Source organism: Temnothorax nylanderi, unplaced genomic scaffold (genome assembly GCF_030848795.1).
Source record: "Temnothorax nylanderi isolate EJ_2023f unplaced genomic scaffold, tnyl_v1.0 TNYL_tig0783_pilon, whole genome shotgun sequence".
NCBI lineage: Eukaryota > Metazoa > Arthropoda > Insecta > Hymenoptera > Formicidae > Temnothorax > Temnothorax nylanderi.
Genome location: NW_027249845.1, coordinates 27,266 through 39,806, shown reverse-complemented (window position 1 = coordinate 39,806; position 12,541 = coordinate 27,266). Strand labels below are relative to the sequence as shown.

General features: G+C 40.0%; 1 long non-coding RNA gene across 2 annotated transcripts; it reads right to left on the bottom strand.

Annotated features, from left to right (window-relative positions):
* Nucleotides 1-402: 402 nt before the first annotated feature.
* LOC139785344 (uncharacterized) lies at nt 403-2,299 on the bottom strand. 2 transcript variants are annotated; one of them, XR_011721906.1, is made up of 4 exons: nt 2,113-2,299; nt 1,408-1,553; nt 1,137-1,346; nt 403-953 (listed from the first exon to the last, which is right to left on the bottom strand). It is a non-coding gene; the product is annotated as an uncharacterized lncRNA (long non-coding RNA). The 2 variants fall into 2 exon arrangements; XR_011721907.1 differs by lacking the exon at nt 2,113-2,299 and having other exon boundaries at nt 404-953; nt 1,137-1,337; nt 1,408-1,426.
* Nucleotides 2,300-12,541: the final 10,242 nt, after the last annotated feature.

Here is a 12,541-nt window from a genome sequence, read left to right as displayed (position 1 = left end):
GGTTTTCATAATCACCTCCGATAGCGCGTATCAAAGTAATCGACGAGATTATTGGGTCGAGTAATAAAGTGATAAAGTATCAAAGCAACAATACATATTTTACCTCAATACGGAACATTCGTGAAAAGTATGTTGAATAATTTGCCCATCGGATTAAGACACTATCAAGCTAAATTAAATAAACTCGGAATACCAGAACATCCACACTACGAATACCAAATTGTATATATTGTGTAAGTACTGAGCGACATATCTAGATGAAAAATCTATCCAGAGCGATAATTGACGTACAAACCGCGCGTTATCCAACCTAATATTGGATCGTTTAAACGTTAACAAGTGACCAAGGTGTACCATACGATACATCCACATAAGTTAGAGAGCTTAGTATAAAAATGAGGCACAGTTTCACAACAGGAATCCTTCTTACCAAATGCTACTCCTCTATCTCCCAATAAATATATCCGTATATCAAACATGACAGTGTAATTACCATCATTAAACTAAACCATGCATGGATATTAATATTATGTGTCCTTAAAGTGTGTTTAAGGAGAATTACGATTTCTTAAATAACTGTCGTATTCTTATGTCGGTAACAAACAGTCTTAACAACGAGTGTAGACTAATCATGACGCGTTCTATAATCGTGTAATCCTTGCGTCGGTATGCGTCATGTTACGTGCTGGGAGTTAATAATTCTCATCAGGTGTAACGTAGCAACGTTAGTAGCGATTGGCAATTGGTGACGACGCAACGTAATTGCTTAATCACTGGTACCATTAATCAGAGTTTCTTAGGCTTATTGCTCTGCTGCATATGAGGAGGACGAGACCGATGTTCTCTTTGGCCTTTAGGTCCCTGAGAACTGTTGTTAGATATGGATACGTCGTTCGCGGGTGTTCCTTCCTTGCTATTCATGGTCGATTGGTCGCACGGGCCGGCATTACTGCCTAAACAAATGTATATAGATTAACTCTAAATGTATTCATATACATATACAAATATGCGCGTCAGCCTACCGATCAAGCACGTCTTTCACACGCGTACACACGCACACGTGTACACGCGCACGTGTACACGCGCACGCACGCACACACACCACGCGCGTGATCAATAAGTATTATTATTATTACCTTTATCAATGCTTGAAACATCTTGGCTGTCTAAAACAGTGTCTTCGTCATCGGTAGTACGACGATATTCATCTCTGCGATCTCTACGCTAGGTTGGAAGATGACTTTGTCTGCCACTCATATATCCTAAATTACTTCTCTGATAACCACCTCTTGACAGTAAAGCCCCGAACGCAATCTTCACTGCTGTCCAAAATATCTCTACGTAATCTTAATAAACTTTTATAAAACAATTCGAAATAATACAAGCGATAATAATTTTTATTATTACCTCTCTATATATCTTAAATGTGCATGAATTTTCTTCTAACTATATTTGTAATGTCATCAACTTTTCACGCTTGTTGAATATTTGCACCATGAGCACCAATAGCTAATCCCATCAGATCTTCTCGAACATTAAATTCATCGGTATATCTAAAATAAGGCAAATTTTACATAATGCAAAAACAGTAATTATTACTTACATCTGCTTATATATAAAATATATGATTACAAAGATAAATCTGTATCAAAAATCTATAGTTACTGTAACGTATACCTTAGATTAGATTTGTACGAGCAAGCAATAAATATTGAAACATTACAGATGACGTTAAAAGATAATAGTTACTTTCCATTTACATCAAAACTCAGATATTCTCACTTGTGATGTCATTCTGTCTTTATTATTCATTAATTGCCAAAAAGGCTAGAACGACGTCACAAGTGAGAACTTATCTGAGTTTTGATGTAAAAATGTAAAGCACCTATTAATATGTAAAATATAATTTATATATATTTATTTATTTACTAATAATATCATGTATATTTATATAAAATTCTAACCTCGCGAGACACCACGCGAGCACACGTCATTGCGTTAAAAGATATTAATGTATAATATAATTTATATATATTTATTTACCAATATTTTATCAATAAATATTTATATAATAGTGAATTATATTTATTATATAATAAAAATCCTACTAACCTCGCAAAACACCACGCGAACACACGCCACACACGTCACATCGCACGATTTACACACGCGAAACTCGCCAAACTCGCCGCAATCTCGATCGCGCCGTCAATCTCGACCGCGCGCCAGCCAATCACGCACGCGGAAAAGCGGCAACACTACGTGCGAGATATTCGACTCCAAACAACAACTTCTCGCGTCTCCATGACTTTTTTAATATAGGATACAGCAAAAAATGTTCCTTCATCACAGTACGATTTTGTGATGTTGCCGAGTTTGTGTAATCTTTGAATTTATCTTCGAAAGTTGTATCATATCATTTCAACGACATAAAAATGACATAAAAATATATATCTCTGGTTAATTTTCACTGACGAAGAAAAGAATTTGTTAAGACATAAAAATGAGTTATATTTATTATAGCGTACTATTTTTCTTAATAAATCAATCATGTTTCTGTTAAATTTGTAAATTTTTCATACTTCTGCTATCTTTTCTAAAGAAATGTTTAAAGCGAAAAGGAAGAAAGGAAAAGAAAAAAATATTAAAAATTTGAAAATCTTTATTAATTTATTCGCAGAAAACCGTTTGGTTCTTGCTATGCTATCAGGCTAGCCACCCTCACCTTCGTGAGGTTTCGATATATTCTGCATCCCAGTGGAGTGCATTTTGTAGAAACCACGCTCGCACATAAATAAATGTAGCGGGCCAAGCCTGCTGAAGAAGATGACTCGTAACGGGAGGCGGGAAACTCGCAGGAAACTCGTCGGCGGATTTAACGCAGGGAAACCGGTTTCCCGCAAAAGACGCATGCCGATGCCTAGCCGGAGGAAAAGCGAATGTTTTTCGAAAGGTTTCTTCTAGAACGCAGGAGGAAAAGAGTGCATCGCAGACTTCCACGGGGGTGAAACCTGTTGCCAGAGCTCTGTTCCTCTGCTCCCTTTAGCTATTCACATGACGAAGTTCTTCGAGTTTCTCCCACCCCTTTGGTTTTCAAACGCGCCATCGTGAAAGAGTTACGCAGACGTTTCCTTTACTTCACGAAATAAAATCGTATCCTTGGAATGTACAAATCGATTTTTGTAAGGGAGAAATGGAGTCAAAAAGAGAGAGCAAGAAGGAAAGAAAGAAAGAGAGAGAGAAAGAGAGAGAGAAAGAGAGAGAGAGAGGAGAGAGAAAGAAAGAGATACCCTCTCTACCTTTCCTCGACTCTTCATTTCTTCGCCTGTTTTCTTGCGGTTTTACAAATATGCTGCCAGCAAGTCTTTATGACCGATGATTACACACCTCGGAGCCAATAGGAAAGTCTCATTAACGTCCGCCAATTGAGTCAGAATTCTCTGTCTCTTTTTTCCCCGTTTATCTCTATCTCTGAAAATTAAGGTTTCCCCGAGTAAGATTAAAATTTAAATTTATGATCGTTATCAAATTCAAGATCATTAAATCAGCCTCTCTCGACGAACGGCGTCTCTAATCGCTTCTGTATAAAACTGCGTTACGCCGAGATATAGTATCTTTTAAATCGTTTTTATTTGTCAATAAGAGAGAATGATGATGCGCTTAATTATAAGTGAAATAATAATTAATAAATTTTAATCGATTTAAATGAGAAAGGGATGCCGCGACGAGGTAAACCGCGTGAGTTCGTGCAAAATGCCGAGTCGCGATTTTAAACGAAGCCATCGAAGAATGATCTCACGAAGTAAAATTGACCGTCTGTCCTGGTCACGGCCGCCGTTGCAGATCCTGCACCTTATTTACATCGCTCTTTACTCGGCCATTGAAGTAACAGCATTAACGGAAATGGGATTTATTTTTCAGGCGAACGGGCAGCGCGATAATGAATTCGTAACCCATTACCGAACGAAATTAGGAACCCGACGTGTCGATATATCATATCGGCGCCGGCCACTAATGACTCGATGCGTCACGGATATTCACGCGGCTGCCGTGGGAGTCTGCGAGGATCCACCGTAGCGAATAAAAGTGAGAAAACTATTCGAGGATAGTCAAGGGGAAAGAAAAAAAATATGACACGGCCACGGTCGCGCCTTGCAACGGCCGCGCGAGATAAATTCCCGTACGAAATAATCGTCCCGGAATGATTGCCCTTCCAATAACTCTTCGGATTTTCTCTTCGTTCTCGCGCCTCCGCGCGACGAAACGAAAACAAAAATCCGACAGGAGGAAGCGCCTCGAATCCGCCGGCATCAGCGCGCGCGCGCGGCATCGTCGTCGTCGTCGTCGTCGTCGTCGTCGTCGTCGTCGTCAGCCGTGGTGGAAAGCAATTAAGCTTTCCCCTGATTTATTCCGGGCATAAATAATTTCGTAGAAGTACTAATTATCGCCGGTTGGATCTATCTTCTATCTCTCCCTTCTCCTCGCCCTACGCCACCCTTCCTGCTAGCAGCCCTATTGCCACCGCCGTTTATTCGGTCTTTCCTTCCAATTTTGTCTCTCTGTCTCTCTCTCTCCTGATCTATTCTCCTATCCGCGCCTCAAGATGAAAGCACCCGCTTCTGCGTGGCCAAACTTACCGTGAAGCGATAAATTTCTAGAAACAATAGGAAACTCCGGGACTAGACAATAGAAGAAATATATGTACCGCCTAGTATTCGTGGCCCGTAGACGGAAGCGGGGCTTCGGGTTTATTTTGAGGAAAAAAGAGAGCGGCCCGGTGAGGAAGGGAGAAAGATGAGAGAGGAAGAGAGCACGAAAAGGAGGAGTGGGTGGTTGGATGGCGGGGCAACGGAAAAGAAGCGGCACATTTCTCATGCCTCACGGCGGAACGAGGGAGAGAGGAAAACCCTACGGATTTTCCACGGGGAATGCAAATTCGGATTGAAATATCACGGGAAAATGTAAAGGACCCGATGAGATTTGTACGCGTCGCCGCGCGTTGCGAACGTCGCGCGCGCGCGCTTACCGTTGGAAATAATTATCAGAAGTCTTCTCTCTCTCTCTCTCTCTCTCTCTCTCTCTCTCTCTCTCTCTCTCTCTCTCTCTCTCTCTCTCTCTCTCTCGGGTACGTAGAAAGGGAAGGGACGGAGCACGTCGAGGGAAATACAAGTTTAAGAATAGTATATTACACTACAAGGGCCGAAAGTGTGAGATTCCTGCACTGCGCGCCATAATGCCCGAGGCGAAGCCGAGGGCATGATGGCGCGCAGTTCAGGGCTCTCACACTTTCGGCCCGTGTAGTGTATACTATTTTTCTTGCTACTCGGTCGAAAGTACGGAACAATGATATGTATATATTAATAAGACATTGATGCCTGCCCCGACATTTGCGGCACGAGCGAAGCGAGTGCTGCTGGTCGGAGGGGCAGGCATCAAGACATCTATAAATAAAGGTATAAATACACTTAACAAAAGAAATAGTATTTCACTTCAGTCACTGTCACTTTTTAAATAGTATTCAATAATAAACATTAGTTAATTAACTAATCGTAAACAAACTTCGAGGTTATACGAGCGAAAGTATAGTAAAGGTCTTGGGTACACCAATACACCAATACAACCAAATCTGAGAAATGTGACTCTTACATGGAGAGCTACAGAGGAAGGGATATTTACAGGAGCTTTACTGTAGTAACCGAGTTTGTCTCGCACGGTAGTATTGTACTCAGAGTTTCGTGTGTTGAGTGCCAGTGCATGCGACTAAGTTTTTACTCCCGCTATTATAGAGGGCGCGCGTATAGCTTAACCAATGCATAAAAGGTAAACTTTCTGCCGTGGAATCGGGGAAGAAAGTACGTACTTTCGACCGGGGTAGTAAGAAAAATTTATGTTCTATCAATGGGGGGATCAAATCGCTACCATCTATATCCATTAAAAGCCGTCGCCTTCGTTCCATAAGCAATTAACGTTCGCCGGGGATGAATTCAGATTTTCTGCCGTCTTGAGCCCATGCTGATGTATTGTCGACGGAATAATTTTCCCACTGAAAGTAACACATTTCCCATCTATATTTAGCTCTTTATATTTTATCGTCGTTCTGAAATTTTGATAATAACCTGTTATCCCGACATTAAAGCTAATTAATGAAGAACAAGGCAGGAGTATTCCATAAAGTAAAAAAGAAGGAAAAGTAAATATTTAAGATCCTAAAGTACGTGATGTTGAGAAAACGATATAAAAGTGTAAATAATGTCTTTGAGTGTAAAATTTGAAATATAAATTTAACAGACATAACGGATGAAAGTTAAATATTTTTCTTTTCTTTTTTTTATTTTCGTCCTTCTAATAAATATATATAACACTGTCTTAATAAATAGGTTTTTTAAATAAACTAGTCAGACTTTTGGAAAGAAACAAACATTTGGAAAGAAATAAAGTTGATTGACGTACGTATTATGGCGTGTTCCGTGCGTAGCAAATTTCCGGAGAAAAACGAAAATGACCAAACAGTCGCATGCCCAATCATTTCTATTCCTATGCATTTTCTATGCATTTATATAAGTGTCTCTCTCTCTCTCTCTCTCTCTCTCTCTCTCTCTCTCTCTCTCTCTCTCTCTCTCTCTCTCTCTCTCTCTCTCTCTCTCTCTCTCTCTCTCTCTCTCTCACTCTCTCTCTCTCACTCTCTCTCTCTCTCTCTCTCTCTCTCTCTCTCTCTCTCTCTCTCTCTCTCAGGAAAAGAGAGGCTGCTACCATACGGCCGAAAGGTATTGTAGTGTCGAGTCGAAACGATCCGTCGGCTTTGACCATTCGAAGCGGGATCGAATCCGGTCCTGCGGTGCGCGAGCCGGAGGCTCGTTGATTTTCTACTATTCAAAATAATGAGAAACGTCCGTCGGGACGTCAGTCAACGTCACTCGGCGTCGCTCCACCCCCTCGATAGCCCGAATAGTCCGAAAAGGCGCAACAAAACATGGAAATCGTCTATCCTAGCCTCGCGCATCTGACAACGACGGCTCAAGCGAGGCACGTTAATTGCACGGTGTTTCCAAATTAAATGCTGATCAATGTGGGATAAAAAGAAACCGTGCCGCGCTCGCGTGGTCACTTTTGGACCGTAATCAGGACTACTTGGGGAAATATTTTTAATTAATCGGAGCGCCGAGATTGATATTTAAAAGATTACATAAAAGAAGCGTATCGTATTTTAAAAAGTTATTAAAGATTATTATTTTAAAATTTAATTTACGTTTGAAGAGTAATGTTATAGCATCTTACCGAAGAACTAAACGCAAAATAATTGCTTATTTGTTGAGAAATTAATCGTGAAATAAAGAAACAAGAAATTTATTGTATTCATCGTACTCTGGATTGTTTTACATCTTGTAACGATAAACGTTCCACTTAATCCTACAAGAACTAAAGATGAAAAATAGATGGAACCGTTAATTAGATGCTACGTTACCGAAGATACATTTAATTTATCTACGAGCGAGATCTGCGAAGAAAAAGAATGGGCGTATCGGATATGCTGTTAGTCTTCGCCGCCTACTGTGACCATTGGTCAGAGGCCATAAACTTCTTCTGCAGGATTTCTTTTGTGGAAATGCCAAGAATGCCTTATGCAAGATTGTTTTATGAGCTATCGAATTGTACGCCAATAGAATTTAAATTCAACAATTTTGGAATTATATGGAGCTACTCTATACTAAAACTTAAAATTCTGTGTACTTAAAAAAGTGGATTATAAAATATATATTTAATATTAGTAATAATTCTTTACGCCAACTTTTCTGTTAACTGCAAAATGTTCCGTGAAATTTTTGTGAATATAAAAGTACTCCATTTTAAAAATATTTTTTATCTTTTTCTAAAATTTTTTTTTTCTTCACTGTCAAAGAAATAATTGGATTTTTTACAAGCAATTGTATCGATTTAAATAGAAGTTTTAAACTGTAAATGTACTGATTTATTTATTTAAAAATGACAATTGCGAATATAATTTTTTATTTGGCTCCTTCCCCAGCTAACAAGATTTCTGCCAAGTTTTTGGTGAAAAACGCACTTGCTGCAACACACTGCGCGCCAAGGGCGGTCTAGTAGGCGGAAACACGCTCACAGAACGAAACTCGCCTCACCTGCCGGCGATATATTTTTCGTCGCAGATGGCACAGCAGATGATCAATCACCGAAAATAAGAAGAGAGAGAAATCCCGACGTCAATGACTAATCTCCGAGTTCGAGCCCGGAGTTCACCACGTAATGCAGCGTTCGAAGGTGGAACGAATCCGTATTTGATTAGACCATCCTCGATACACACGTAAGACGCCACGCAAACATTGGAGATTAAAGATATTCGACAGTCGCTTCGTGTATCGCATCTTGCGCAACGTAATAGACGTAGTAGCCGAAGAAAAATTGAGAATTGCACGACTTACGTCTTAAATTATAGACCACCGATTGCGTCATCACGAATCGGTGGCTTGTTCGAGTTAGAGAGAAACTGCGTTTACGTTGCTTTTTAAATTGCAACTGGCGCATTTTCTACGATTATGAAGTGAAGAACGAGAACGTCATATTTCGTGTATCTCCTAGCTGCGTATCTTCGCTTCTTTGTTCACGCCGTGCCCGTACGCAACGTCGCTCGGCCTCGATTTATCTTGCATGTCGCGAAGCTGAGGTAGGAACACGAGCCACGGAGCGGATCGACACGGATTCACCTTATCCGCGGTATCTACGCGTGGCTGGAAGTACTTCGGGAGAGATGCTTGTCTTTCCTCAGCCCCGCGTAGACGTAGCCGAGCAACGCCGGCGTAATTTACGGCGCCGATGTCGCCGCTATCGGTCGATTCCGATCGGCTGCAGACGAAGACTTTGAGACAAGCGGGAAGATAGGAAGAGGAGAGCCGGCGTGCGATCGCGTCGAGGTCGTTATACGAAGCGAGTAATGAGCGAGTACCGAAGGCAGAACCATGTCCGTCGGATGAGAACGCGAGCTGCACGCGAAACGCACGTGTTTTCCGGTTTTCGATTAATTGTTGATCAAATACAGAAGTTCTGCTCTTTTAAATTTATATACACATATTATACATTTTTATATTATATTATATTAATTATAATAATTTTATATTATTTATAATATATTAATTTATTAGATTTATTAGATTGATTGGCAAGCGCGGAAAAATTTCGCGTTCGTTGTATCGACGCGTTCTTTCAAAAGCCGAACGAAAAAGATGAGGAACAAGAAGAAGAAAAAAGGGGCGGGGGAGGAGGAAAAGAAGTTCGCCGCTAATGGCGTTTCCCTAATGAACGTTTTCTTTGTCTCGGGCAAACAGCGAGGTCCGGGACCCATCCTGCCTGGAAGCTGTGCCGTGAGATAAATAAATTCAGGACTTTCGCGAAGGAAAAGAACCAGCGCAACAGCTGTACTTCTTTACGTAACAACTCTGTCTCAATTGAATGCTTCTTTCGTCCCCCGTCACAAATTGATGCCACAAATAGCGATAAGGAAATTCCGATGAAAAAAGAATAACACAAATATTTATCTCTGCTCCGAACAACCTCAAGGACTTAAAACTGACATCCCATTTCCTTTCATTCTCGCATAATTCTCAATAATATCTTTGAGTTACAACTCGATTATTCACACTTCTGTGAATATTGTAATAAATAAAATTTCTTAAGATACCTGAAGAAGCTTTAAAGGAGTACCAAAGTTAAGGCTGTATGTTATACATTAAACTTCTTTTCAAGAAATATTATTGCTACTCAGAATATATTTAAATAATCGATACAAAGTATAATTCAGTTTTAAATAACATACAGTGTTGTTTTTCTCATACAAAATTACTGACATTTATCAGCTTCTTCGTGACGCTCTAATTTCACAAAACAATACTGTGCTGTAAGTCTCAAATTAAGCAAAGATTCCGGTTCGTGGTGCCTACGATTTCGGCAATTCGATCCTCGCAAGGAAACGCCCATTTGGCTTCGAAGGTCGAGTCCAATCGCGAGTCGCGGACTAATTCCACGCTCGAGCGACAGCCGACTAATTTTTGCTCCAAGCCAATTCCGTGCGCGTCCTTGGGCGTTGTCTTTCTTTCTCTCGCCGGTTAATAATCGAGGACGTTACTGTGTCAGTATGCCAATCTCTACTTTGACCGGTAGCTACGACTCTGTGGCGCTAAGCCAGCTTCCCATAATGGCAGTGAATCTTTCATCGCCGGTTATCGTTATTTGTCGGAAACATTTATTGTCGTGAGCTATCCTTTCAATGTGAATGCTTCTTTTTCACCTTTTATCATGTACGTGGAAGACCACACCTCGTGAGATAAAACGTGCATGTAAAATATTAAATCATATCGTAATGATTAATCTTGACGCATTGATATAAGTATTTATATTTTCGCTAATTTTACCACGATATAGATATTGTTGGTTAATGTTAAGCATAATCGTAAAAGTTTTTACTTCCTACTTGAACATTTGAATTAGTAAAAACTAAAACAATTTTGTTTAGCATCAAATGCATGATGGGAATATGGGTCAAATTTGCAAGTCAACCAGAAACTTCTAGATTCAACTATGTTGACTCTATTCTTAAAATACACGCACACATACGCGTACAACTAGACGTCCACCTAGCGCGACAATCTTCGACCCTTTTTCCACGCATTAGGATATCCGAATCCCGCGTAGTATTGACGTAGTTTGAATACAGGGTGCGAGAGGAAGCGGTATACGCGGCGTGGAGGAGACGGGGACGCGGAGAGGCATGGGACGAGAGTCCAGAGAACGGTCTTCCAAGTCCGCATTTCTCGATGCCATCTCCATCCCCCCTTGGTCTCCCTTTCTCGCTCACCCCTTGCCTTTATCCCGTATGCGCCATTCTTCTCCGTTTCCTACACCTCGTCCTTGCCGATCGTCCTCGCCCTCGCGTCTTTCCTGCCCCCCCACATCCGTCCACCTGTTTCCCTCTCCTCTCCCGGCGCCACAGCCATCCTGCTGGCACCCTTGCGAACCATCCGAGCTATCCGAACCCCTCTGGATATCTCCATACGCCACTTACTGGGCTCAGGATGTTCTCCGCGCGTACGTGAGCGGAATCTGCGAGCGCGCGGAATGAACCCGGTTAAGCGACGTAGCTTTTATCAATATCGCCGCCGGCCCTTTCTGTGCATCGACATATCAGTTCGCGATATCTATTTTACCTAAATCTTGAAAATGACTTAGAAATACGCAAAAATTCAGAAAACAGAATATTTGAGGAGCGTTTATAAGATTTGAGTCATGTATTTATAATCGCGACGAGAATCTTTATTTTACGTAGCACATCAATCAAATTACTTATCAATCGTCTAAGATTTTTGGAGTATCTGCAATTTTTCTCCGATTTAATACTCGACTTAATGAGACTAAAAAATTATTTAATTCCATATTACATTGCTATGTATTAATATAATTTTAAATTTTTTTCTAAAGTTTCTTCTATAATATTAAAGTTTCTTAAATTAAGTTTCTTAAATAGTAATTAAATCGTTTTTTCAAACTTATAAAAAATGTGTCATAATGTAATAAAAGATACATTTACGTCCATTTCTACCAATGCCGATTAACTTTAATCTCGGTTTAACTTACTTCTTATCCTTTTCCAATTTTAAGAATTAGAAAAAGATAAAAAGTAAATTAAACCGAGATTAAAGTTAATCCGCATTATAGTAGAAATGGACATTAGAGTTCTTTTTTCTTAGATCAACTTGTATATATCATAACATAAATAAACCATTTAATTATTGGAATAAGTTCACTTAAATATAAATACTTTATTATTTTATATGATTCTTTCTTCGTATTTTCATTATATATACGTATAAATACATATTATTACATATTATGTAACGTAATATAAATAGAAAAAAATATATTTTTTGTTGTATAATATATGTTAAAAATATATATTTGTATATTTAAATATAAAAAAGTATAAAAGTTTTATTATTTTTATATGATTCCATGTTTTCACATATATAAAAAAATATCAGTTTTATATTACTAGTACACACAGAAAAATATATTTCTGTGTGTACTAGTAGTAGTAGTCTTTATTGCTTGTCCCCGCAGGGTTTGCAAGGCGTTTTTACGGAACGTACCCAAACCTTTACAATCCTCCTTAACTCACAACAGACACATACATAACTTTTACATAGCCGGCGTTTTCCAGGGACGTACCCAACCCTTTACAATCCTGCCCTTTCCTAACCCGACCTGACCATAGCGGCCTTTTACATTCTTTTTCCCTCCCTCCCCTCCTCGCCCTACACCCCTCCCCCATCCCTCCTTCCATCTCCTCACTCTTATATTCTGTCTCCGCACCCCGTCGCCGTCGTCTCTCTCCTCCCGCAACTCGCTATCCTCTCCCCTCAATTCTCCTCCCATTTCCCCTCACCCTCATTCCATACAATCTCCCTTCCATCCACCCATATTCTCCTATTTTCCACCCTCGTTCTTCTTCCCTTGGCTCTCTCTTCCCTTGCCTTCTCCA